Source organism: Microcaecilia unicolor, chromosome 11 (assembly GCF_901765095.1).
Source record: "Microcaecilia unicolor chromosome 11, aMicUni1.1, whole genome shotgun sequence".
Lineage (NCBI taxonomy): Eukaryota > Metazoa > Chordata > Amphibia > Gymnophiona > Siphonopidae > Microcaecilia > Microcaecilia unicolor.
In genome coordinates this window covers 88,661,876-88,687,827 of record NC_044041.1, presented here as the reverse complement: position 1 = coordinate 88,687,827, position 25,952 = coordinate 88,661,876, and the positions used below count along the sequence as shown (strand labels likewise).

General features: G+C 46.0%; 1 protein-coding gene across 2 annotated transcripts in view; it reads left to right on the top strand.

Annotated features, from left to right (window-relative positions):
- Positions 1-25,952, top strand: part of CRTC1 (CREB regulated transcription coactivator 1) — a 253,322-nt gene that overhangs the window by 48,897 nt on the left and 178,473 nt on the right. The gene's annotated exons all lie outside the window — the stretch shown is intronic.

Below are 25,952 nucleotides of genomic sequence, written 5' to 3'. Positions count from 1 at the left end.
CAGTCCACTGTCTGTGCTCTCCTGCAAACACTGACATAGCCTGAGTATGGTTGTGAGGAAGTGGTTGCAACTAGAGAATGGCATGGGAGCGGGGAAACACGGTAAACCGTGGTTAAACCGTAGGAATGGAAGAAAGTTTCTAAGTTTTACTGCAGGCGCATAAAGAGGTTATTTCCCCACCCCCCAGAGTCGATAATAACCCCTGCACCCGCACTAAAACGGACACCTACCTTTTTCTGTCCGTTCTGCAGTGTTCAAGTCGTTTACTCATTGGTGCTTGTGAGCTGTTTGCTCCGCCTCTTCCAGGCTGCTTTAGCTACAGGGCAGGGAAGACACGCACCTACTAGTGTGAGTGACATCATCACTAAGAGGAGCCCTGATTGACCTCTCTTGAGTCACTTCAAATGTATTTACAATTCCCATTGGTGCAGCTCAGAGAGTCATTAAAGGAAAGGACTGCCTCTCCTTTGTGGACTCGGCGGCACTGCAGCGCTTGGTACGTGCAGGGAGGGAGGACAGCCAAGAGAGAGAGAGTGAGACTCAGACTTGAGTTTTTTTTCCCCATCTCAAAGAAGCCTGCCACTGTTATCTGATCAAGCTCTGTCTGTCTGCAGGGTTAAGCCTTATAATTTCCCCTGTAACTTTTCCCTTCCATCCCCCTTCCTCCCTGAGTCCTGGCCTGTCTGACATGTGCTGCTCTCTGTAGTTTGAGCAGAGGAGGGCAAAAAAAGAGGGTGACAAAAGATTTCTTTTTTTTTTTGTTTCCTTTATTGAAGAGCTGCTAAATCCCTCCCATTTCCCACAGTATCAAATCCCCCTCCCTCCCTCCCTCCTGACCTGTCCCACATGTGCTGTCTGTAGTTTGTTTACAATCTTCTCTCCTCCTTCTGCACTTATTTCCTAAGTTCTTCTGACCTGAGCAGATGGGCAGAAAAATAAATGATTGGGAAAAACAAAACAACCAGACAACAAGGGTAGAAAAAATTTTATTCTTAAGTCAGTGAATGAAAAATGTAAATTTTACAGTAAATTTATATGGCTTTCTTTTCATTTTGCAGCATGTAGGGTAGGGTGCTGTTTCTATTTCTCTAGTGTTGCAGTGCCTGCCCTGCAGAGTATGGCTTCTTGGTGTTTAAATTTAATTTGTGTTCAGTGCTTGTTTTGACAGAGGCCAGGTACTCTTTTTTTTTTTTTTTGTATGGAATTAAGCACATTTATGTTGTAGCAGGTCCCACTGCAGTATTTAATGTGTTACATTTTCCTAGGTATGGTGACGGGTCCTTAAGAGTATAGGGAGTGTTTCATATTTGCTGAATGGAAGAGAAGGGTGTTTCTTGTAGTGGGGCAGGGAGGAAATGTGGGGGAGGGGATCAATTGGTTGAAAGCAGGGGAGGAGATGTATCTTCTATTTTTGCGTAATTATTATTCATTTTTATACTGTAATAGATTTATATATAAAATCAACTGTTGAGGCTTCTATGGATGGGGACAGAGTTCGCGGGTTTGTCCCCGCGTCATTTACAACCTCAGCAATATCACTGAGCACGTGTAGGTGTTCAGAAGGTTTCAAAGAACGGTCCCAAATGAATAAAAAAAACAAAAAATTACAAAATACAGTAGATTGATTTATGAAGTGCAAAAAGAAAAAAAAGCCCCAAAAGAAACCAACAAACAAAACCAAAACAATACCCCCAAATAAAATACAGTAGATCTTGTTGCCTCCTCACTATGTGTTTAAGATAACCATTCCATTAAACACCGGGTCTCTGGACTCAACAATCTGATCATTTCTGTGTACCTTTTCTTACATAAGTCTTAAATCTGAGTATTTGAGAATGGACATTTCAAATGACCTCGTTCAGTAAGGATGAAAGCAGATGAATTTGGCAGAAAGAAAGCTGCAGCAGCATATGGTTTATGCAACTGCTTTTTACCTCTTTGAATTTTGAATTCCTTATCCTGCTAGACCAGCACAGACAAGTGGGTTGTGCTCCTTAACCAGCAGGTGGAGACAGAGAACACTGATTTTCAATGATGCCATCATCACCAGTATAAGCAGTTGGTTCGGCTCTGAAACTCACTAGTCGTCTTCCTCTGGCAGATGGTTGCAATTTGGTTCATCTGTGAAAATCACTAGTCTTCTCTGCCTCTGGCAGCTGGTTGCAGTTTGGACTGATGCAGCAGAATTCTTGTGATTTGGTTTGGCTGTCTAAGGCATAGCCTGTGGTCAGTGGCCTTGAGGTCATGCTTCAGTGTCTTAGTAGGGGCTTAAGGATCACTCTGCAGACCTTTACCCTAATTTCAAAAGCATTTTTAAAATATTGTTCTTATAGCGGTGAATTATGTCACTAGCCAAGATGGATGGCTGTGCTCTTAGCTCTGTGTTCTCTGCTACAAAATAACTGAATTTCTCTGCAGTCCCTGGTATGTTCAGCAGCGATTTGGAAAAGCACAACTGACAAGATTTTTCTGTTAGAATGTCACAACTGCAACACACTAATTTTAAGGATTTTGCTTATCGACCTTACACGACCACTTCAGTATTGGCTGCGACAAAGATGGCATCTGTAAACGGCTCCCCCCTTCCACCCATCAACTGCATACAAACTGAGCAACAGCCAGGGATGGAGACTAGAGAATGGGATGGGGACCCGCGGTAACCACAGGAATGGGGACGGAGACAGAGCCCATGGGGTCAGGATGGGGACAGATCCCACAGGGATGGGGTGGGGATGGCGACAGAGCCTGTGAGGACGGGGACGAACTTTGTCCCCATGTCATTTTCTACTTTGAAGCCTGTTATTGAACTGGAATTTATGTTTGAGTGATGCAAATGACGATATTTTGAGTTTTTGGGAAAAATCAGCAACACACAACTAGCAAAATTTGCATGGGGGATCTTGTGCATCCTGCTACCAGCACATCTTCTATTAAGACATCTTCTATTGCAGGAAGGACTGTGGAAGACAGGAGAGCTAGACTGAATCCTGAGATTGTTGATGACTTCTTATTCATCCACAGATTAAAAAACCATAACAGTGCTTCATAGGGCATATTTCTCCCCTCTAGGGCATACAGAACGGGTTGTAGTTTGTACCCTTGGACATTACAGGGTGGATTAGGGTTCCTTGAGGTAGTAGAAGTCAGCTATTGTTGGGGTTGGAAGGGGAGAGGGTGGTGGGGGGGGAGGGTTATTATAGCTGCTTGTTGTTATTGTTTTCTATTTGTAATTTATACACAACAGTTGCACAGCATATTGTTCCTTGTTATACTTTGTTTCAACATTTTTATTGATGAGGAAATAAACATGGTATAATAGATACCATAAAATATAAAACTTCAATAGTACAGTGGAACTTCACATATAAGTATTGAACAAACCATCATCAAATTTTTATATACTCCCCCCCCCCCCTTCCACCCTCCCTCCCCCCTTCCCTCTGTGTGTGCCAACCAATATTGGGGATAGTGGGTTTAAACATTCAGACCATGTGTACTGCCAAGGCAACTCACAATAGATTAAGGAGCAAACTTCACCCCCGTGGACTAAGTCCTTGTATATATCGGCCCCATATTGACATGAACTGTTTTTTTCTTTTCGGGGCTCCCTTCGCCTTTCTGGCTTCCCAGGTGGCCAACTCATGTATCTGGTTCCTCCAGTGCCAATACACCCTCTATTTCCTTTTTATACTTTAATAAAAAAATTTAAATATAAAATCATAATTGTTCGAGGCTTCTGCAGATGAGGATAGAGCCCACGGGGATGGGGCGGGGACAGAACCTGCAGGGGCGGGGAAGGAGACAGAGCTGCGGGGATGGGGTGGGGACGGAGATAGAACCATGGGAGTGGGACTGGGGACAGACTTTGTCTCCATGTCATTCTCTAGTGGAGACCTCACCAGAGCCCTTCTCTGAATTTCGTGTGCTCTTTCACAAAATTAAAATTGATATCAAAGCAGTCCAAGAGAAACTCCTCTACTCTAACCTTTGATCTTCAGGGAAAGATTACATAACTAGACTGTAGAGTGGAAGATGCCTAAATGAGACTGAAGGAACGCCATAACGGCTCTGGAATCTTCCTTGACTATACATCAGACAGATGCGTTCCATTTAATGGATAAGGTCAAGGATCTGGAGAATAGGAGCTGCCGTTCAAATCTACCGATATGAGGTATTCCTGAAACTGCGGCGTAATCAACTGTGAACTGGTTATCCAGCAAATATCCAGTATGCTCTTTTCGGACGAAGCTTAGGCTGTCCTACCTGATCAGATCAAACTTGATAGAGTGCATTGAGTTGCTAACCGCCCAAAAGCAAATCTTCCCCGGGACATTATAGCCTGCTTTTCAGATTACAAAACTAAGGAGGCTATACTAGTGAAACACAAGCATTTACTCAAAGGTACATCTAGGTATGCAGAGGTGCATCTTGCCTCCAGCCGCATTTGTCCCAAAAACTGCCAGGGTTGGTATATTGTTGGGAAGACATACCACTGGTCTATTTGCAAAAGAGTCTTAGATAAAGAAGTTAGATTTATTTTACTGTATTAGACATTAAAGCATTGTGTTTACCCTCCTTGGACTTTATGCTCCCAATCAAAATCAGGGGACTTCTTTACTCTCCTCTCAGATATTTTAACTAAATGTGTGGAAGGTGTGTTACTTATAGGGGGAGATTTTAATATCATTCTTGATCCAGCCCTGGACAACACCGCCATGGTGATTACTTATGCCAGGAAAATTTGTGCCTGTCTGAGGTCTTTTCTATCTCAATGGGGCTTCCATGACATCTGGAGGGAAGTGCATGGAAATGAGAGGGGATTATACCTTTTATTCACACACACTTGATACCTACTCCAGATTGGATATATGGCTGGGGGGTCTCTTTGACATTTAAATATACATATGCAGTTGATATACACCCCAATACATGGTCTGATCATGTTCCCATTACAATTAATTTTGTTGTGGAATGCAGACAGAAATTATCTCTACTCTGGCGCCTAAGTGATGCTCTTTAGGACGACCCACTCAAGGTCCAGTATCTAGAAAAAGAACTCCTAGACTTTTTGCAGTTTAATGATACCCCCAGTATGACACCTCTGACTGTATGGGAATGTTTAAAAGTAATTATGTGAGGGAAGCTTATCTCTTTACAGGCCTAGATCTATAAAATTACTTGCCAGAAAATCAGGCATTGAGAGACAAGATTAGCTCTTTAGAACGTCTTTGTAAAGGAGAAAGGGGTTCTCCAGGATACTATGCGGCGCTCCATAAGGCCAGATTAGGTCTTTATGAATTGGAGCTTCATATCATAAATGAACAATTGAAACGATCTAAACAGGAATATTTTGAATTTAATAATAAGGTGAGTAAGCTTCTGGCCCACAAGTTAGTGTCTGAGTACTATATCTACAAGGTATTAGATGAAAATAGTCAGTGGTACAGTTGCACTAAGAATATTTCTGGACCCTCCTTGAGGAGGTTCAGGGTATGTGTACATCATTAATGGAGAGGCAGTACATATGGGGTTTAGTTAGTCAGGCTTAGGGCTGTTGACTCCACGTTTCTGTGAGAAATGTTACATTTTGAGGCCTCTCAGGTTTCTCTCAGTCTCCATGGTAATCCTGCACTGTCTGAGCTGCCCTAGTGGCATTTGCTTTGTGTGCACTGTTTACATCAAATTAGTTTTATTCAGCAAAGTGGCTGGCCTTTCTGCCTGAAGGTTACTGGTTCAAGGCTGGTTTATCCATCCTATTGGAAACTATGGACTCAGCTATGTTTCCAATGGGACATATTTTATTTCATTCTCTCTTACTGCTTGCCTGGAACAGTTATCACTACACTATTGTACTAAAGAACGCCCTCCTCTCTCTTTCACACTGATACTGGCCACACCTTTGCATACTAGTCCCAGCTAGCCCGGTATCTGCAGTGTACCCAGTACCTCTAATTGCTTCTATGGCATTTTTGGCATCTTTTCATGGTATGGGGCACCTAGATTTCATGAGGAGTGGTCCAGGAACTACTTCAGTGTAGAGGTAGCTTAATAGTGGTTGCAACCTACTGAGAGTATAGAGCTCTAGAGGTGCCGCTTCACGATCCACTATAGCTTGCTATCTGTAGTGTGCATTGATACAACAGCCATATTCTGCTACGCCATCTGGCTCTTGTTCCCAGCCACACTTGTTAGCTCCAATGCACAGCAGTTCTAGTGCACAGTCACACTAGCCAATTCTTGACCCTCTCTGCAAGAAGTTAGCACTGGCTTAGGCATCAGACTACTGATATGGCTTCCAAGTCACATTTGGCAACCTGCCTTTTGGAAGTAATCTTGGGACTGGAGAAGATCTAGGGCAGTTGGGTAAAGACCCAAGCCACCTGGCTGCTGGTAGAATAAGTTTGGTTTCAACTCCAGGTCTACCTATGCCTGTTGCATCTCCCAATGATGGAGTCTCGGTTCACTCCTCGTGCAGGACTCCTCTGAGTTTCAGGAGGAGTGGACCAAGGTTGCCTCAGCTGAATGTGTCTTAGTCTTTCTATCGCACGGTTACAACCTGGATTTTACTACATATTTTTCTTGGAGTCTACATGCAAACTCAAACACTAATATTGGGCAGTTCTTGCCACCTTGCCAGCGTTTCTGCCTTTAGGCATAGTCAAGTCTGTCCCTAGTTGCAATTGGGAGAATGGGAAGTTCCTTTTGCTTTGTAGTTCCAACCAGGGAGCTTCTTTCCAGCTGAGTTTGGATGTCATAAGAGTCTAGGGTGTTTACGGTTCAATTTTTCACAATGGGAACCTTGCAGTGTGTAATAGTTCAGTCTAGTGGGGAGTGTTTCTAGCCTCCCTGGACCTCAAGGACATGTACTTTCTTATTTCCTGTGCTCCTTCCTGCAAAGGGACCTTAGTGATTTATGACCATGTCATTCAGCCTTTCCACGTTACCAAAGACATTTTTTTTTTATTTGTAAGAAGTCTTTATTAACAGTTCAACCATGAAAGGAAGGATACAGTTTGCCTCTGACACCGTTGCCATATCTTTACATATACAAATGTATAATAGTGAAAAAGAAGAAATAAACAGAACAGTGATCTTTCCAGCCCAAACATGGGTAATATAGCTAAATGAAACTTCAAAACTTTAAAGAACATTTTGTAATACAGAGAAATTGACCCTCCCCCCTTCCAATCACCCCCCCTTCTCCCAACTGAGCAAGGAGGTATGACAAAACTCCTGCCCAAATAGGGTCCATCACAGTCCAATCAAACTCTATTCAAGCAGAGCAATGCAAAGTAAAAGGCTCCTAAATGATTTCCCATTTGCCTCTGGTGTCTACGCTCTGCTAATAGGTGCTCCATTTCACAGACATACCACATCTTGTTAATCCACTTCATCAGTACTGATTGCTGCTTCTAGTGTGCAGCTACAATTACTCGAATTGCACTCATGGCGTGCCGTACCAGAGTGGCCTGAGGAGTTAATGCTGAGACCAAAGACATTTTTTCAAGGTCATGATGGTAGTGGCAGCTTTTCTTCGCGAGGATGGATTACAGGTTCATCCATATCTCATGACTGGCTGATTTGCGGCTCTCTCTATCAAGAGACTCTGCCAGTTTCATCCAGGTTATCTACCTTTCTTCAGTCCTTAGGATTGGTAATCAGTGTCACCAAGAGTTGTTTCCAGCACAAATATTGGCTTATCGGGGAGTGATGTTCCATATAGGCTTGGTAAGTCCTTTATTCCTTTTGCCCCTCAGCAACAGGTGTCAACCCAAGTCAGGTTCTACTTTCCCTACCAGGTCCAGGGATACGGGAATAGATTCAAGTTATGGGCACAAGGCTCTCTTTCTTGGACATTACTCCATGGGCCTGATTCCGTATCAGACCACTTCAGGGGTTTCTTCTCTGCTTTTGCCCCCATCTCTATGGTTCCCTTCAAGCCAACTTAATCTCAATGGGTGATTTCAACACAGCCTTCTGCTGACATTTCAGAAGTTCTCTCTCTCTCTCTCTCTCTGGAGGTGGCTATCAGCACCTTATAGGCTGCTAGAATGTGCCGTAGTTGGCAGCAACAGATTTCGGATCCCTTCCAGAAGGCAGACAGTTGACCTACCTCTTCACTTGCCAGATGTGTAGTCGAGGCCGGCTTAGTTGACAGTTTTCTTCTATGATTTGTTTTGGACTTCGATTAAGTAGATGTTTTTGGTGGTCATAGCCTGTCGTTTGATATTGTTGCACTGCTGGACGGTAGATGCAACTTCTAACGGTGGCTGGTTCAGCTCCTTTTTCAGGGCAAGCTATCGTTTGAGGACTCTGTGAAGTTGGCGGAAGATCTGGGTGACTCATAGACTCAATGTCTTCCTGAGGACATGTCTACATGTTCTTTTTGGTTGGGTCAGGCTCGCCCTTATCTTTATGACACCAGGACTATCGTCCAGGGCAGCCTAGTTTACTTCAACGATTCAGTCTAGGCAGGGTCTTGGAACTCCCGACTTCATCCGTTAGAGATCGTCCGGATTTCTACTGAAGGAGCAACGGGGCGCACAGTCCTGACTTTTCTGTATAAGGTGGTTTCTGCCTTCCATACCATTCCACCTTTGTCTCTTCCCGCTTCTTCAACGTTTACCATGTACTTCTATAGTATTTAGAAGTGACTAGCGAGTTCCGTTGGTCAAATCTTTGCTTCATGCTTTGCTTGGGTCCTTAGAAAGGTAATGCAGTTTCCAAAGCCACGCTGGCTCACCAGTTTTAGATTGGCAGGTGTGGGTATAGCGGTTTTGATGTCAGGGGGAGCAGACCTTTTGTAAAATAGGCATCAGTGTGAAACTGAAGGGCTGATCTGCATAGGTGCCATTTTATTCAAAATTCATTTAGGGGAGCAGCCGCTCCCCTTGCAGTGCACCCCACCTAACTATGCCTCTGCAAAATTCGCCCTTTCCTTTCTGAGCACACCACACGAACTCTCGTCCACGCTCTCATTACCTCTCGCCTTGACTACTGCAACTTACTCCTCACCGGCCTCCCACTTAGCCATCTATCCCCCCTTCAATCCGTTCAGAAAGCTGCCGCACATCTTATATTCCACCAGAACTGATATACTCATATCACCCCTCTCCTCAAGTCACTTCACTGGCTTCCGATCAGTTACCGCATACAATTCAAGCTTCTCCTCCTCACCTACAAATGCACCCGGTCTGCGGCTCCTCACTAGCTCTCTACCCTCATCTCCCCCTATGTTCCCACCCGTAACCTCCGCTCACAGGACAAATCCCTCCTTTCTGTACCCTTCTCCACCACTGCCAACTCCAGGCTCCGCTCATTCTGCCTTGCCTCACCCTGTGCCTGGAACAATCTTCCTCAACCCCTACGCCAAGCCCCCTCCCTACCCATCTTCAAATCTCTGCTTAAAACTCACCTCTTCAATGCTGCTTTCGGCACCTAACCTTTCGAGAAATATAGTATTTCTCTACACTTGTCTTTTAGATTGTACGCTTGTCTCTAGATTTACACCTGTCTTTTAGATTGTACACTTGTCTTTAGATTGTACACCTGTCTTTTAGATTGTAAGCTCCTTGAGCAGGGACTGTCCTTCCATGTTAAATTGTACATTGCTGCGTAACCCTAGTAGCGCTTTAGAAATTTTAAGTAGTAGTAGCATAGTGGGGCAATGTCTGGGGTGACCCACTGTGCAGAATTGACTTCCTACATAGATAGCCTCATGCACTGCTAAAGACTGAAGCGGTCTTCTAGTGCTCACGATTTTAAGGTTAGTAAATGCAGCGGTGGCAGGATCAGAAGCAGACATATTCAGAACCTGGAGAGCCTTTAGGTATATAGGAAGGCGACTCCTCCTTACAAAACACCCACACTGCGTTGGGATCATCAGATTCCTGACCTGCTGAGCAGAAGTGCCTCCCTGCATAGCCTCATGCTGTCCTCTTGCTGGTCACAAGAAAGGGGATCTAGTTTCGAGAGCCGCAGTAGCAGTTGGCTGAGAGAGACAATTTCTTTGGTTGGCCCCTGTAAGGGGACAGTCTCTCCCATTGCAGGTAGCAGGGCTTTCTTCCAGATCGCAGTTGACTTCGTTTTCTGAGTCCCATCAGGCTTCCATGGCTTCCCTTTGCAGTTCAGCCATTTGGTCCTCTGTCCTGCTGTGGATGGCTTTTGCAGGTCGTCCACTTGATCTGCTGTCCTTTGCTTGCTAGGCATTCCAGACTTCTTGTGACAGCGCATGTAGCCACGGCCTCTGGAGCATCGCTGAAGACTGCTGTGGTTATAGTACCCCACCCCACTTGAGGACTGCTTGATACATCCCACAAGTCTCTGGATTGATCTGTGGGATGCTATTGAAGGTAAAATTAGTCCTTACCTGATAATTTTCTTTCCATTAGTCCCAACAGATCAATCCAGAGGCCCGCCCTTTGTTGTTCTGTGTTGAGTGTTTTTTTTCTAGTTGCCTCAGTTTCATCAGATTCCTTCATTTGATTTTTGGTTACAAAAAAAAAAATGGCAAAACAGATCAAACCATAAAGGAAACCTTCTGTTACCCTCCTGCAGGAGCAGTTGAAGAGCTTACATGGGCTTTATGCAGGCAGGAGAGGACTTACTGTTAGATTTCCTCTTCCTTCTTCCCCTGCTTTGGTATCAACAATACTGAATATAGTAAACTTCTAAAGTTCTCTCTCTCTCCTCCTGCTGGTAGAGGGACATAACCCACAAGTCTCTGGATTGGTCTGTTGGGACTAATGGAAAAAAAATGATCAGGTAAGGACTAGTTTTAACTTGGTGGCCCTATCACAAGAAATCTTACATTTTGGAAATACTTGTGAAGAATTAACACTTGACACTGAGGGCCCAGTTTACTAAGGTGCGTTAGCGTTTTTAGTGCATGCTAATCGCAAGAGACACCCATATATTCCTATGGGTGTCTCCAGCGTTAGCACGTGTGCTAATTTTTAGCACATGCTAAAAACGCTAGCTCACCCATAGCACGACTTAATAAAAAGGGCCCCGAGTCTGTTTTTAGCTGCAGATCTCAGGATTTGAATCTTGTAAAGGAGCAACTTCCCTAGCTGCAGATCTCAGGATTTGAATCTTGTAAAGGAGCAACTTCCCTAGCTGAGTTTTATCAGCTTTAGCCAACTGGTTCAGCTTTGTTCTCTTATTACTACACTTGATTACAGGGCTATTAGTCTTTTTCCCAGCTATGCATGATTTAAAAAAAAAAAGGGACTGCACTGAAAGCATTGTAGGTTTTCCATATGATGAAATTATGCAGCCTAAGCTTCAAGAGGCTAGTCCCAAACTGTGCTTTCATTATTTAATTGGGTTGCAAGACCTTTGGAATGGACGGAGCCAGAAAAATATAGGCCCACCACTAGGAAGATCAAAGGTACAAATTAGTGCAGCAGTTTGTAAATAATTTCTTAAAAGTGACAAGTGACAACATTTTGAGTGACAAGGTACAAACTGAAAAAAAATATTATGGTGAATTATTTGTTTTTTGTTGTAACTTGAGTACATCCCAAATGGAAAATTAAGGCAACACCTGTTTGAGTACGTTTTGTATCATTGTTAGTCAGAATTTCATGTATCATCGTATGCAAGTGTTACCAAAATATGGCTATGTGGTTTGATGCCAAAACATGGGGCGAGGAAAAAATGTTCTGAGTTGTTCATATGTTCTTTCTTCTTTTTCTTTTCTTTTCTTTTTAATAAAGCAAGACCACATACAGTATCAGGCTTGGTATTAAAAAAATTTTTTTTTGTTGTTGTCATGTCAGATAGAAATAGCTTGGTCAAAATCAGATGCTGTATTTGATATGACTAATAGGGCAACTGTTGAGTGGTTAAGGGAGAATCTGTTTTGTCCTGTGGAGATTACTATTGCTAGAAGCTAATGACCCATGGATAGATGAGCTCAGTGCAGCTAATGTTCTGTACTGTCAGATTTCTGGTATGCCTCTTGTTCTGTATGTTGAGAGGGAAGGAGAGGGAATGTGGTTGAGTGTAAGTAGTGGTCTTGCTAGTCCTCGGTGGGATGATATCCAGTTTATAGACTACAACACTTTCCAACCTTTTTCTTTTCTCTCTCTTCTCATTTACTTTTTTAATTTTTAATATAAACCGCTTTGACTGTGAGGAACAGTACAGCAGGGATGATCAAGAAAGAAAGACTGGGGGAGGGGGACTTGATTCTCATGAAACTCTTTTATTATATCCAACAGGACAGTTTCAAACTCAACACAGACTGCATTTTGGCAATGGCACGTGTATCAGCAGTTCAAGGTTCTGATAGGATACGTCGGCCAACGGAAGAAAAGAGATGACACAAATTTGATTGTAGTCATTTGTGTTACATGTGATGAACAGAGCTGGATGCTTCAACTTAATATTTAGAGCACATGGCAAAAATGTTTATGCATAGAAGAGATTGAACACATTCATGTTTATACTCATTATTGGATACTGTCACTATTATTTTTGCCCTGTGCTCTGAAAGGTCCTTTTACCAAGCTGCGGTAGAAAGGTCCCTGTGGTAGCGGCTGGGGCCGTTTTTGCTGTGTACCAGGGCCCTTTTTACTGCAGCTGGTAAAAACCCTTAAAGATATGGCCAAGCAGTAAGATTATTCTTACAGTGTGGCCATGTGGCGGGGGAGAGGGGGAGTACTTACCACCACCCATTGAGGTGGCTGTCACGTTCTCAAAGCTGGAACCTAGGTTGTGAGCCCTTGGGCCACTGCCGAGGAGCGGCAGTGGCAGGCAAAACCACCCCACGCTAGAAACAGGGCAAATCTTAGGCAAGCAGTTAGGCTTCACCTGCACTTGGCCACTTTTCACCAAGAATTGAGCTCTGGGCTTCAGGTGGCCGGCAAGACTTGCTGGACAGGGCAGGACTGGATAACAGCAAGGCAGCACAGGGACTGAGGGTCAAAGGGGAAAGAGAGGAACATGGGCAGCAAGGCAGGAGACTGGGCAAGGAAGGGAAAGCTAAAGGGCAGAAAAGAAAGCTGCAGAACAGCCACTAAACAGGGAACAAACACTGACTAACAAGACACAGAACTAAGAGCTGCAAGCAGCCCCAAAGCCAGAACACAGACAAACAGAAACTAAACACAGAATTACAAACAAGAAACCAGGCAAGGAAAGCAAGTAAAACCTAAACTAAACTAAACACAGACTAACTAGAAACAGCCAAGAATCTCAGGCAAACACTGGACTAGCAGAAGTGCAACAAGCACCAACATACCAGGGCCTTAGATGCAATGCAAAGGCAAACAGATGGATTTCAGAATGGCTAATAAGCCCTGCAGCAGCTGAGGCTTCAGCTGCAGCAATCACCAGGCAGTTACGGGTGCTGTGCAGGGCCAAACAAGACAGACAGATCTGGCAGCCTGGAAGATCCGGACTGGACTGGGCTAAAGTCTGGACTGGGTAGGAACAGCAAGACAGTCTATGGCAGTTCATAGCAGCCACCGGTTCTGGCCACCAGAGGGCGAGGTGAGTACAGACGTGACAGTGGCAGTAAGGGCTCCTGTGGTAACACAGTGGGAATAATTTTCTGTAGGGAATAATTTTCTGTAGCACTGGAAATGACGTGCGCTTGAGTCAGAACTACCGCTGGCAACCCTTTAGTAAAAGGGCCTCTAAATGTGAAGTTGAAGCTTCTAGCTCTCCATCACATTCAACATAAATGGTTGCAGTCCAGATACATGTCACATCTCTTTTGTTCTGCTGGCAGGTGAATGCTATCAGAATCTTGGACTGCTGATGCAGGTGCCATTTCTGAAACACTGTTCGTGTCGAGTCTTTGGAATTATTCTATTGAATATAATAAAAGATTTTCTCAGTAATCGGGACTCCCCAGTCTGTTTGTATTGTTTGTACCTATACTCTGTGATGAACTGGTTCTTCTGTTTATTGGTTTAACTGCCTTCGTTGTACCAAAGAAAGGTGGTTTATCAAGAATGAAATAAACATAAACAATGGTACTAAAAGTAGTCTGTCAAGGGAAGATATTTCACTTATTGGTAGATTGTGTACAGGAGAAGGAAAGAAAAATAGAGGGAAAACAAGGAACCAAAGAACAGGTAGATGGTTGCAAACAATGACAGGAAGATGAAAAGAAAAATGTATGTTAGAATTAAGTGCACTTTGTATTCTGAAGGTGTGGCAGATGATAAGTTTAATATACTACCCACAGCTGTGAGAAAATGAGTGAATCAGTTGATCTTGGTGAGAAATCTTTTATTTTAGGATGGTGCCTGTGGGTGGAACCTAATCACAGTCTCTCTCTCTCAGCTACAAACATTCTCTCTCAACTACAAAGATACCTTAGTTTATATTGTAACTTGTTATATCTACTCTTTGGTTTAGTGACCTTTTGGGTTGAATATTAGAGCTAGAGATTTTTCAAAAGGGGAAAAAAGTTTGAAGTATTGGCTTTTTCCAGAATGTGTCTAGCACAGTTAACCTGCATCAAGTTGAGTACATTACTGCATGAAAACCATAAAATTCATCTCACACTGTAATATGGAAGCCTTCCCATGGGCAGCAAGAATGCAGGAATCAATGGTATTAATTTTTTTTCTGCCATTGGTAGGTTTTTTTTTTCTTAGTTATGAAGAGCTGGAATCAGTAGGGAGATTAGTTTCAAGCTTGTATTGGTGCTGACACAGCTTGTATCCTATTGTTTATAGTATTTTCTGGGGCTTATTTCATTAAAATAGTATATATGTATAGGAGGTGTAAAAATTACAGTTGTCAGATGGCTTCCTTGTGGGTGTATGGCTCCACAGACCACAGGTAAATATAAAATACTGTTCAATACCCTTAGGCAACTTTAAGAAAAAATGACCTTGTTGCCACAGGGACAAATGTAAGTTAGTAAGTTACAAGTGTGATCCATCAAGATAGAAGAAAAACTGATGCATATACTCTATTGTAGAAATTTTCTTTGTGCAACACCTTTGTTAAAAACAACACAAAATGAGTTTAATTTTAAAATGTAGTTTTAAAGTTAATAGTTTTTTTGTATTCCAATGTGTGTTGTGTGGTATATATGTGCCCATGCGTGCTAGCATTTTAATATCTGTGATGGAATGTGTATTATATGTTTTGGCATTGTTGCCTGTTCTCAGGCCTAGGTGCAACTGGTAATCGGAGATCACTTAGTTCTCCCCCCTCCCCCCCTTTGTGCCATCCTAATTCTCCGAAGACAAGCAGGCCCAGTTGTATTCTCACATGTGGGTGATGTCATCCGATGGAGCCTGGTGTGAATGCTGGCTAGCGTGTAGTTATTTCAAGAAAAATCTAGCAGCGTCCCACCATGCATGCGTGGGTGTCTTCACACATGATGTGTGAACACAAGTCCCTCAGTCTTCATTTTTCCACGGAACCTGGAGGATATGTCTTTGAGGTCTCCCCTCAATGCTTTTCTCTTTGCATTTGCAGTGCTTTTTTGTATGGGTTTTTCCCCCCTCATTTACTTTATTATTTTTTCTAGTTTTGTTTCCTCTTTTAGTTCTTGGTGTTTTCAGCCCTTCATGTTTTCTTTATTTTTCATGGGTCATTAGGCCCGCTTAGGCCTGAGCACTGACCTCCATTTGGACTCTGCCCCTTTTTATAGTTCAAAATTGAGAACTTATATTTAGCTGTCATCCTTTTGCAATGTCCAAGAAGACCCCCAGTGGCTTCAGGAGGTGCTTCCAATGCAGTTGGGTGATTTTAGTGACGGACCCACACACTTGGTCTATCGGGTTCCATATTGTCCCACAGATCAATCCAGAGACAAGTGAGTTATGTCCCTTTACCAGCAGATGGTGATATAGTAAATCTCTGAGGTTCTCTCTTTGTGGACCTGGGCATCCATCCATCACAGATCATCTAACTTTCAGGAAATCTCTGAAGACCATGTTATTTGGAAGTGCTTATCCCATGGCCTCTTCATGTGTCTCCACTGCTGGAAGCGCATCGATCTAGAGACATTTGGACACATCCCCCTTCCCTCTTTCCTCACAGTTTCTACTCTCCTTCTGTCCATTCCTACTCTCCCCCAGTATCTCTTGTAGGTTTTTTACTGTATTAGCTTCATTTTATTGCATTGGCGTCTGCCTCTGTGGTGCATTGTAAGCCACGTTGAGCCTGACACTGTTGGGAAACTGTGGGGTACAAATGAGATAATAAATAAATAAATCTTAACCTCAGTATTCTCTCTAGCTCAGCAGATGGATGGACATATCCTGTGCTTCTCTCTGGTTGAGCTTTGCTCCTAACCTGTTCCCTCAGTTTTAGTTGAGCTGGGAGTGTTGGTGGGCTTGGCCACTGTGGGGTACACCTGGTGGTGCTGGGTCCCTCCCCTGCCCCTTCCCTGCCTCTTTCCTAACAGCATGATCAAATTCTGCTACATAGCTCTCCTGCCTCTTAAAAAATGGCGTCCTGGCTTCAAACCGGGACGTTCATGACACTATCAGCCAGATGCACTAACCCCACGGAAAAAGCCCTTCCCTTACCGATTCCTTAGCGAATCGGTAAAAAACGGGCATGCATGAAGGAAATCACATGCAAATGAGCTGCTCGCTGTTAGCTCATTTGCACGCGATTTCCTTCCTAAGGAGGGGAAGCCAGTCGGCCAGCTGAGCATGCGCAGAGCAGCCAATTGTTATGCTGGCTGCTCTGTGCATGCCAAAGACGTCCTTCACAAAAAAAAAGGACATCCCTGACGAGCACCTGGACGTTTTCCTTCAGCTTTTGTGATGGGCGTCCTTCTCGGACGTGTTTTTCTTACGTGCTTGAAATGACCACAGCCATGGGAGTTCTCTCAACATTTTCCATCCCCTCAAAGGTTGTTTTTAGCTTGCAACCCCCCACCCCACCCCAGGATCGGGATGTGTGAGGATGTCCAAATCAAAACTATTTGGATGTCCCTCCCTCCAGGTCTCTCTCAGCCAATCACAGCGTGTTTAGCTGTCACCGGTATCAGCTAAACACACTGTGATTGGCTGAGAGAGACCGACATCCAAATAGTTTCGATTTGCGACCGCACCTTGAGTATTGTGTTCAATTCTGGTCTCCGCATCTCAAGAAAGATATAGTAGAATTGGAAAAGGTGCAGCGAAGGGCAACTAAAATGATAGCGGGGATGGGACGACTTCCCTATGAAGAAAGACTAAGGAGGCTAGGGCTATACAGCTTGGAGAAGAGACGGCTGAGGGGAGACATGATAGAGGTATATAAAATAATGAGTGGAGTGGAACAGGTGGATGTGAAGCGTCTGTTCACACTTTCCAAAAATACTAGGACTAGGGGGCATGCGATGAAACTGCAGTGTAGTAAATTTAAAACAAATCGGAGAAAATTTTTCTTCACCCAACGTGTAATTAAACTCTGGAATTCGTTGCCGGAGAAAGTGGTGAAGGCGATTAGCTTAGCAGAGTTTAAAAAGGGGTTGGACGGTTTCCTAAAGGACAAGTCCATAAACCGCTACTAAACGGACTTGGAAAACTCCAAAATTCCAGGAATAACATGTATAGAATGTTTGTACGTTTGGGAAGCTTGCCAGGTGCCCTTGGCCTGGATTGGCCGCTGTCGTGGACAGGATGCTGGGCTCGATGGACCCTTGGTCTTTTCCCAGTATGGCATTACTTATGGACGTCCTCGCACGTCCCGATCCTGGGGGGCAGCTGAAAACAACCTTGGAGGGGACGAGGAGAATGTTGAGACAACCTCCATGGCTGTGGTCATTTCAGGCACGTAAGAAAAACACATCCGAGAAGGACGCCCATCACAAAAGCTGAAGGAAAATGTCCAGGTGCTCGTCAGGGACGGCCTTTTTTTGAGTGAAGGACGTCTAAGTGTTAGGCACTTGGACGTCCTTCACTCGGGAAAAAAAAACCAAAAAGGACATACCTGACGAGCACATGGATGGTTTTTTTTTCAGTTTTTGTGATGGGTGTCCTCCTCTGCATGAGTCCCACTCAGCAGCCCCAATGAGAGGTGCAGAACTTCCGTTAGATTTTCCACAGTGCATGGAGTTGGAAAATGGTTGTGCATCTGCTAATTAGCTCATTATAATAACCTGTAGATCATTTGCATTCCGTTTTCGTTAGCTGCTACCATGACAGAAAAATGGCTCGGAGAACCCCTTTGTGCATGAACCCGTTTGTGCTAGAATCCATTTAAAAGCCACGTTACAGGCTCATTAAGTTTAGTGCATCTGGCCCTACGTCACTAGCCTGGCAACAAAGTGCACTTCGGCTAAGGGAAAACTCTGTGCTCTGTCTGACTGCAGGGAGTTCTTTATTGCCCACCTATCGATAAGGAAACAAGGCGGTCAGTATTTGTGTTTATTTGTTTAAGGTGATCTCCTTTCTGCACCAGCCGGGAATCTTCGTGGTGCCAATTAATGTTGGCGGGCTCTTCAATTGTTTGCCGGCAGCTGCCATTTTGGTTTCTATGCTTTGGTAACGTAATCAATTCCCTGGATTGGGTGGGAGCGCTCGCACTCTTACCGCCGTGTTTTCTGGGCTGCCTGTTGCTCCCCTACGACTCGTTGGCACTCATTGCAGGAGCGCTGTTGTGGTGACGATTCCCAGGGTTTCTTGCGATTTCATTTCCTGCGCTCCTTCTGGTGTCCTTTGGCATTGCTGCTTGTGGCGGCAGAATGGGGGATGCGGCCATGTTTGTTTGTTTCTTGGCCATTGTGATGTGTCCTGGGTCACTAGAATCTTGATTTTATTGTGGCGTGATCTCTTATTTAGATTTCCAGATCGCATTCAGTGCTTAAATCTTTCTAGAAATGCTGTTTGGGTTGTTCATTTTGTTTATACTTTTAGTTGTAAAGTGTATGGGGAGATGTTTTCTTTACTCTCTGACAGGGATTTGCAGGAGCAGACGTGTCCTGCATTATTATTTTAGTTCCCGGGTTATGAGAGTGATATAGTTCTGTCTGATAATAAGGTGGAATACAAGCGAGGCAAAGAGAATGTTTGCTGTATACTGCCATCTTATTTGGCATGTCCAAGTGTTCTCTTATCATAGATATGTTATCTGTAGTTAACTTTTCACTGGTAAGCCTCAGGCCTCTTATTTACAATGTTGTGTGTGGTTGTTTAGATCACAACTTTATACTGCACCAGAATGTGTTGGTGATAACTTTTAGCAGTGAATTGGAGACTGGCATTTCAACTGTTGAATTGGATACTATTCTATCACTTCATATATGTAAGCCGTATTGAGCCTGCCATGAGTGGGAAAGCACAGGGTACAAATGTAACAAAAAATATATATATATGCTTGATGCACCTTACACTGAGAGTGATAAGGAACTCTTTTTACCTTCGTTTCTTCCATTGCTAGCATTTTGTTTACACAGCTGATACAAGATGTTTTAGATTTAGATTTTTCTGCTCTGGCAGTGATGGCTCCTGGTGCCCGGGGAGCCAGAGGCATGGCCTGGGAATTGAATCTCTTCTTCTTCCTGATCATGTCCTACTCTTAAGTTTTTCACTCTTGCCCTTTCAGGGCATGGCAGTACACATGATGTTTACTTGGAGTCCTGCTTCCTGCTATTGACTCCATGTTTCTGGGAGAAGTGTTACATTTGAAGTTAATTGCTGAGGCTAGTGCACTCCTCCCTCTGTGCTAATAGGGTGGCATTTTCTCCGGCTGCAGTGTTTGCATTAACTTAGTTTTCTTATGGAAGGTGGCCAGCTTTCAACCTGAAGGTCACATGAATTTAGTAGCAAGGACTCCGTTTCCATTGGGGCATATTTTATTTCATTCTCTTACTGCTTACTTGTCAAGCAGTTCTTTGTGTGACTGGCACAGTTATCCTTATACTGCTGTACTCTAAGGGTTAGCTCCTCTCTTTTTGTGCATACTAGCTCCAGTCTCCATGGTATTTGCAGCGTCACCAGTGTCTCTAATTGCTTCTATTGTCTTTTTGCTCTTTTTCCTTGTATGGGACAGCTACTGTTGATGATGGAGCTCCTTCAGTGTAGAAGTAGCTTAATGGTTTAAGCAACCAACTGAGAGTGAGCACAGAGATCTAGAGCTTGCTGGGTCTTTTTGCACTTTTTCTTTGTATGGGGCAGCTACTGTTGATGATGGAGCTCCTTCAGTTTAGAAGTAGCTTAATGTTTTAAGCAACCAGCTAAGAGCTCGCTGGGTCACACCACATTGCAACTTGCTATCTGTAGTGCACAATACTGCAAGCAGCCATATTCCATAGCGTCCCACAGATCAATCCAGAGACTGGTGGGTTATATCCCGGGGGGGGGGGGGGGGAGTAGCGGGGGCAGTTCCGTTGCGGGTTTCCTCCGGGCGGCCGATGATTATGGCACCATCACGCCGTTCAAAGGGCGGGCGGCAGCGGAGATTGCGCCCAAAGTGCAAAAGCGGCAAACAGCTGATTCGCGATCAGCTGGTGCAGCGGACTTAGGGCAGTCAGGCTCCGGGGGAGCGGAGACAGCAGTGGAAGAAGGTTGGCGGTTTTCCTGCACCGAGTCCCCTCGCGCCGGTTTGACGAACACCATTTTGAATACGGGGGGCGAACATGCGGTCCCTTCCTGTGCCTTGGTGTGAAAATCCAAGGATTCTGGGGCAGCTGCTGACGGAGCTGAGCAGGGACTGCCTTTTTCCCCTGAATTTGTGCTCTTATTACACAGAGCATTTCTTTTGAAACGATCTGGGGGGACCATGGCTATAGAGGATGCATTGGGATCCCCTCACGAGGAAGTTTCAGTGTCCTCTCCTTATCTGGCTAAGAGATCTAGATTGGATAGCAGGGAGGTGGACTTTGGGTCAGAATTGGGTACTGAAGTAGATGACGGTCAGTTGTCTGTCGTTTTCCAGCTGACCCGGTCTGATTTTTTGGAGGCGGCAATCCCGTCTGAGGGTTGTGATGACCCTACAACGGCGCGCTTGTTCCGTCAAGAAGAGTTGACGAATCTGATTGTTGGGGCCTTGGAGATATTAAATATCTCAGCTCCGGATACCTCCTCCGCAGCTCCCTCTATTATGTCGGGGACTAAACGCCCGTCCTATACCTTTCACATTCATGATGCGATGAAGGTCCTTATTGCGGCGCAGTGGGACACCCCGGAGTCAGGGTTGCGTGTGGCTAGGGCCATGGCGCATTTATATCCTCTTCCGGAAGGTGAGAGAGAAGATTTGCATTTGCCTACGGTGGATTCTTTGATCACAGCGGTCACTAAGAGAACTAAGTTGCCGGTGGAAGGCGTGACGCCTCTTAAAGATCCGCAGGATAGGAAGTTAGAATCTTCTTTAAGGCTTCATTCGAGGTGGCGGCGTTATGCATGCAGGCGGCCGCCTGCGGGTCCTATGCAGCCAGGGCATGTTTGTCTTTGGTTCAGAAAGCGTCCACCTCGGAAGAGCTGTTGGCGAATTTGCCTTCGCTCGAGGCTGGTCTAGCGTATTTTGCGGATTTATTGTATGATGGGCTTCAGCCAAGGAGCTGGCCCTCGCGGTGGTTGCCCGCCGATGGTTGTGGCTTCTTCACTGGTCGGCGGACACGGCTTCTAAGTCGCGCCTTGCTCGTTTGCCCTTTCGGGGTAAACTTCTGTTTGGCGAGGATCTGGACATGATAGTGAAGGATCTGGGAGATTCTAAGGGCCGTCGTTTGCCAGAGGGATAGACCTAGATCCTAGGGCGGTTCCTGCTCGTGCCCGGTTTCGGGAGGCGAGACATTATCGCCCAGGGAGATCGGTGGCCTTCTCTAAGCCCCGTTTTCCTCAGAAGCAGCAGCCGTTTCGGGGCGAGTGCTGCTCCGGCGGCGCGAATTCTAGACCCGCCACGGGATCTCGTGCCCAATGATGGGGCCTTGCTCCATCTTCCAGAGTCAATAGGGGGACGGCTGTCCCTTTTTCTGGAAGAGTGGGCCAGGGTGATGTCAGACGAGTGGGTGCTGGAGGTAATCCGGGATGGTTACAACTAGAGTTTGCTCGAAATCTGTCAGATTTTTTCTTGGAGGCCCCTTGCAAGTCTCCAAGGAAGATGGCGGCGGTCAGAGACATGTTGGAAAATTTGATTCGGTTAGGTTCTGTGGTCCCAGTCCCGGTGGCGCAGCGAGGTCTTGGCCGTTATTCCATCTACTTCGTGATGCCAAAGAAAGGCGGCTCCTTTCGCCCGGTGCTGGATCTCAAGGGAGTAAACAAAGCTCTGAGAGTGCATCATTTCCACATGGAAACGCTTTGGGCAGTTATCGCCGCAGTTCAGCCAGGGGAGTTTCTCACTTCCCTCAATCTCAAGGAGGCTTACTTACACATTCCCATTTGGCCACCTCATCATCGGTTTCTTTGGTTTGCGGTTCTGGGTCAACACTTTCAGTTCCAGGCGCTCCCCTTCGGTCTAGCTATGGCCCCTCGGACGTTTTCCAAGGTTACCTAGTAGTTGCAGCGTTTCTGCGTCAGCAAGGGGTGCTAGTGCATCCCTATCTCAACGATTGGTTGATTTGGGCGTCGTCTTTTCAGGACAGCGTTCGGGCGACAGACCAGGTTGTCAGTTTGCTGCAGTCGTTGGGGTGGATCGTCAATCAAGAAAAGAGTCATGTGGATCCTTCTCAGTCCTTGGAATACCTTGGGGTTCTGTTCGATACCCGAGTAGGCAGAGTGTTCTTGCCAGATGGCTGGAGGTTGAAACTGCAGGCGCAGGTGCGGAGTCTTCTGCGCAGTCCAGCGCCCAAGGCCTGGGACTATGTTCAGGTGCTGGGATCGATGGCAGCCACGTTGAAAGTGGTTCCATAGGCCAGGAGTCGCATGAGGCCTCTCCAGCGATCCCTGTTGAGCCGCTGGTCTCCGGTATCGGAGGATTACTCAGTTCAGTTGTTATGGGAACCGATGGTCAGGATGGAAATGCGTTGGTGTCTCCGAGTCGACAAGTTATGTCTAGGAATGCCCCCGGCAGTGCCGAAATGGATAGTGGTGACTACGGATGCAGGCGCAGGGTCGTGGTCTTGGATGGAGGCTTCCTGGTCCATCAATCGGTTGGAACTGAGGGCAGTGCATCTTGCATTGCAGGCATTTCAGGCGGATCTGATGGGGAGGCCGGTTCGGGTCCTCTCCGACAACGCGACGGCAGTGGCCTATGTCAGTCGTCAGGGGGCACCAAGAGTGTTCATCTAGCCAAGGAGGCAACGTGTCTATGCCAGTGGGCAGAAGAGCACTTGGATCAGCTCTCAGCGGCGCACATAACGGGAACGCTGAACACAGAAGTGGACTTTATGAGTCGCCATATGTTGGATCCGGGAGAGTAGGAAATCTCTGCGCGGGCGTTTTCATAGATCACGAGGTGGTGGGGAGTTCGGATATGGACCTGAGTGGTGCAATTTTTCAGCTGAGGCAGGGATTCCCAGTCTCGGGGGATCGATGCAGTTCTTCAACCTTGGCCGCGGGCCGCCCTTCTGTACGTGTTTCCGCCATGGCCTATGATAGGCAGGATTTTGGGTCGAGTGGCGAGGCACCCGGGTCGGGTGATCTTTGTGGGGCCGGATTGACCCAGGCGGCCATGATACACAGATCTGGTGCGCCTTCGGGTCGACATTCTGTTGTGGTTGCCCGCTCGTCGGGGTCTGCTGCGTCAAGGTCCCATCCTGATGGAGGATCCCTCCCCATTTGGTCTTTGAGAGGACAAGGTTGAAACGTAAAGGTTATCTGGAAATGGTGATTGCCACTATGTTGAGAGCTAGGAAGCGTTCCACATCGGCAGCGTATGCTAGAACCTTTGACGCGTGGTGTGCGAAGGCAGGTTTGTCAGCCTTTACGGCTTCGGTTTCTTCGATCTTGGCTTTTTTGCAGGATGGTCTTGACAAGGCTCTGTCTTTGAGCTCCTTGAGGGTTCAAGTGGTGGCATTAGCTTGTTTCAGAGGTCGTTTACAAGGGTCTTCCTTAGCCTCTCATCCGGACGTTGTTAGATTTTTGAGCGGAGTCAATCATTTGCGCCCTCCGCGGAGGTCTGTTTTTCCTTCCTGGAATTTGAATTTGGTTCTGAATGCTTTCCAGCGGCCTCCATTTGAACCGCTGTCTCATTTGTCGGTTAAGGATTTGACTTTGAAGACAGTGTTTTTGGTGGCTATTTCTTCTGCGAGAAGAGTTTCCGAGATACAAGCTTTATCCTGTAGAGATCCGTTTCTCCGTTTTACGGAAGCGGGCGTGTCTCTCCGGATAGTTCTGTCCTTTTTGCCTAAGGTTGTTTCTCGTTTCCATATGAATCAGCAGCTCTTTTCGTAAGGAGGATCATCTGACGGAGCTTCGTGCGCTCCGATGTCTGGATATTAAGTGGGCTATTATCAGATACTTGGAAGTGACTAATGATTTCCGTTGTTCGGATCATTTGTTTGTTCTTTTTGCGGGTCCACGACGGGGACAGCAAGCTTCTAAGGCGACGGTGGCTCGTTGGTTGAGAGATGTCATCGCTTCAGCTTATATAGTGTTCGGGAGGGATCCGCCGACGCAGCTCCAAGCTCATTCCACTAGGGCACAGGCGACTTCTGTGGCAGAGGCTAGGTCAGTTTCGTTGGAAGAGATTTGTAGATCGGCCACCTGGCCCTCGGTGCATACTTTTTCGAAACACTACAGAGTGGATGTAGCAGCAAGGGCTGAGGCTGCGTTCGGGGCTTTGGTTCTGCAAACTGGGGTCTCTGGGTCCCCAGTATTTAAGAACTGCTTGGGTACATCCCACCAGTCTCTGGATTGATCTGTGGGACGCTATGGAAGGAAAAATTAGTTATTACCTGTTAATTTTCTTTCCATTAGTCTTGATAGATCAATCCACAGGCCCTCCTTGGAGTTTTCTGCATATCTGTTTTCTAGTTTTAGGTTGTTTGCTGGTTTCACATTTCCAGTTCCAGTTTCTTGGAGTGTTATTATTTCTTCAGGGTCCTTTGGAGCAACTTCCTTGTTTACTGTGAGCTGCGTGGGCGTCCGTCAGCTGAGTTGTGGTCAGCTGGGGACGCTTACGGCAGGCTCCGGAGGAGCAGCGGAGGTTGCAGAGACGGCGCACCTGGCTTCCCGTGCAGATTCTCCTCGCTGTTTTTTATCGGGCGCCATCTTGGATTTGGGTGATTCGGCTGCCACCGGCTCGGCACTCGATACCCCTGCCTTCTGAGGATTCTCAGATGGGGAACAGTGGGGTAGATGAGACGGGAGATCCTTTTTCCCCCGAGTTTGTGCTTTTGTTGGACGAAGCTTTTTTACTTAAGAGATCCAGGGGGGCCCCAGGCAATGAAGAGGTTTTGGGAGCCTCTCAGGAGGGTATTTCCACTTCCCCTCCCCCACTGGCTAAACGACCGCGCGTGGATACACGGGAGTTGGATTCTATTTCAGTGTGCACAGAGGTAGATGACGGTCTGGTTGTCAGAAGTTTCCCATCTGACCCGGTCTGAATTTCTAGAGGAGGGGGATTCGCCTTCTGAGGGGGGAGATGACCCCACGGCGGCATGCTTGTTTCATCATGAAGAATTGGCTAACCTGATTGTCAGGGCCATGGAGATTTTAAATATCTCTGCACCGGACAGCGGTTCCTCCTCGACTGCCCCCTCTATTATGTCGGGGACTAAGCGGCCGTCCCGTACCTTTCACATTCATGAGGCAATGAAGGTGCTCATTGCAGTGCAATGGGACACGCCGGAGGCAGGGCTGCGTGTGGCGATGGCCATGGCGCAGTTATATCCGCTTCCAGAAGGAGAGCGGGAAACTTTGCGTTTGCTCACGGTGGATTCATTGATTACAGCAGTTACTAAGAAGACTACGGTGCCAGTGGAAGGCGGGACGGCACTTAAGGATCCGCAGGACAGGAAATTAGAATCGTCTTTAAAGATGTCATTCGAGGTAGCAGCGTTATTCATGCAGGTGTCGGTCTGCGGGTCCTACACAGCCAGGGCGTGCCTGTCCTGGGTGCAGAAAGCAGCCTCCTCGGAGGAGCTGGTGGCATCTTTG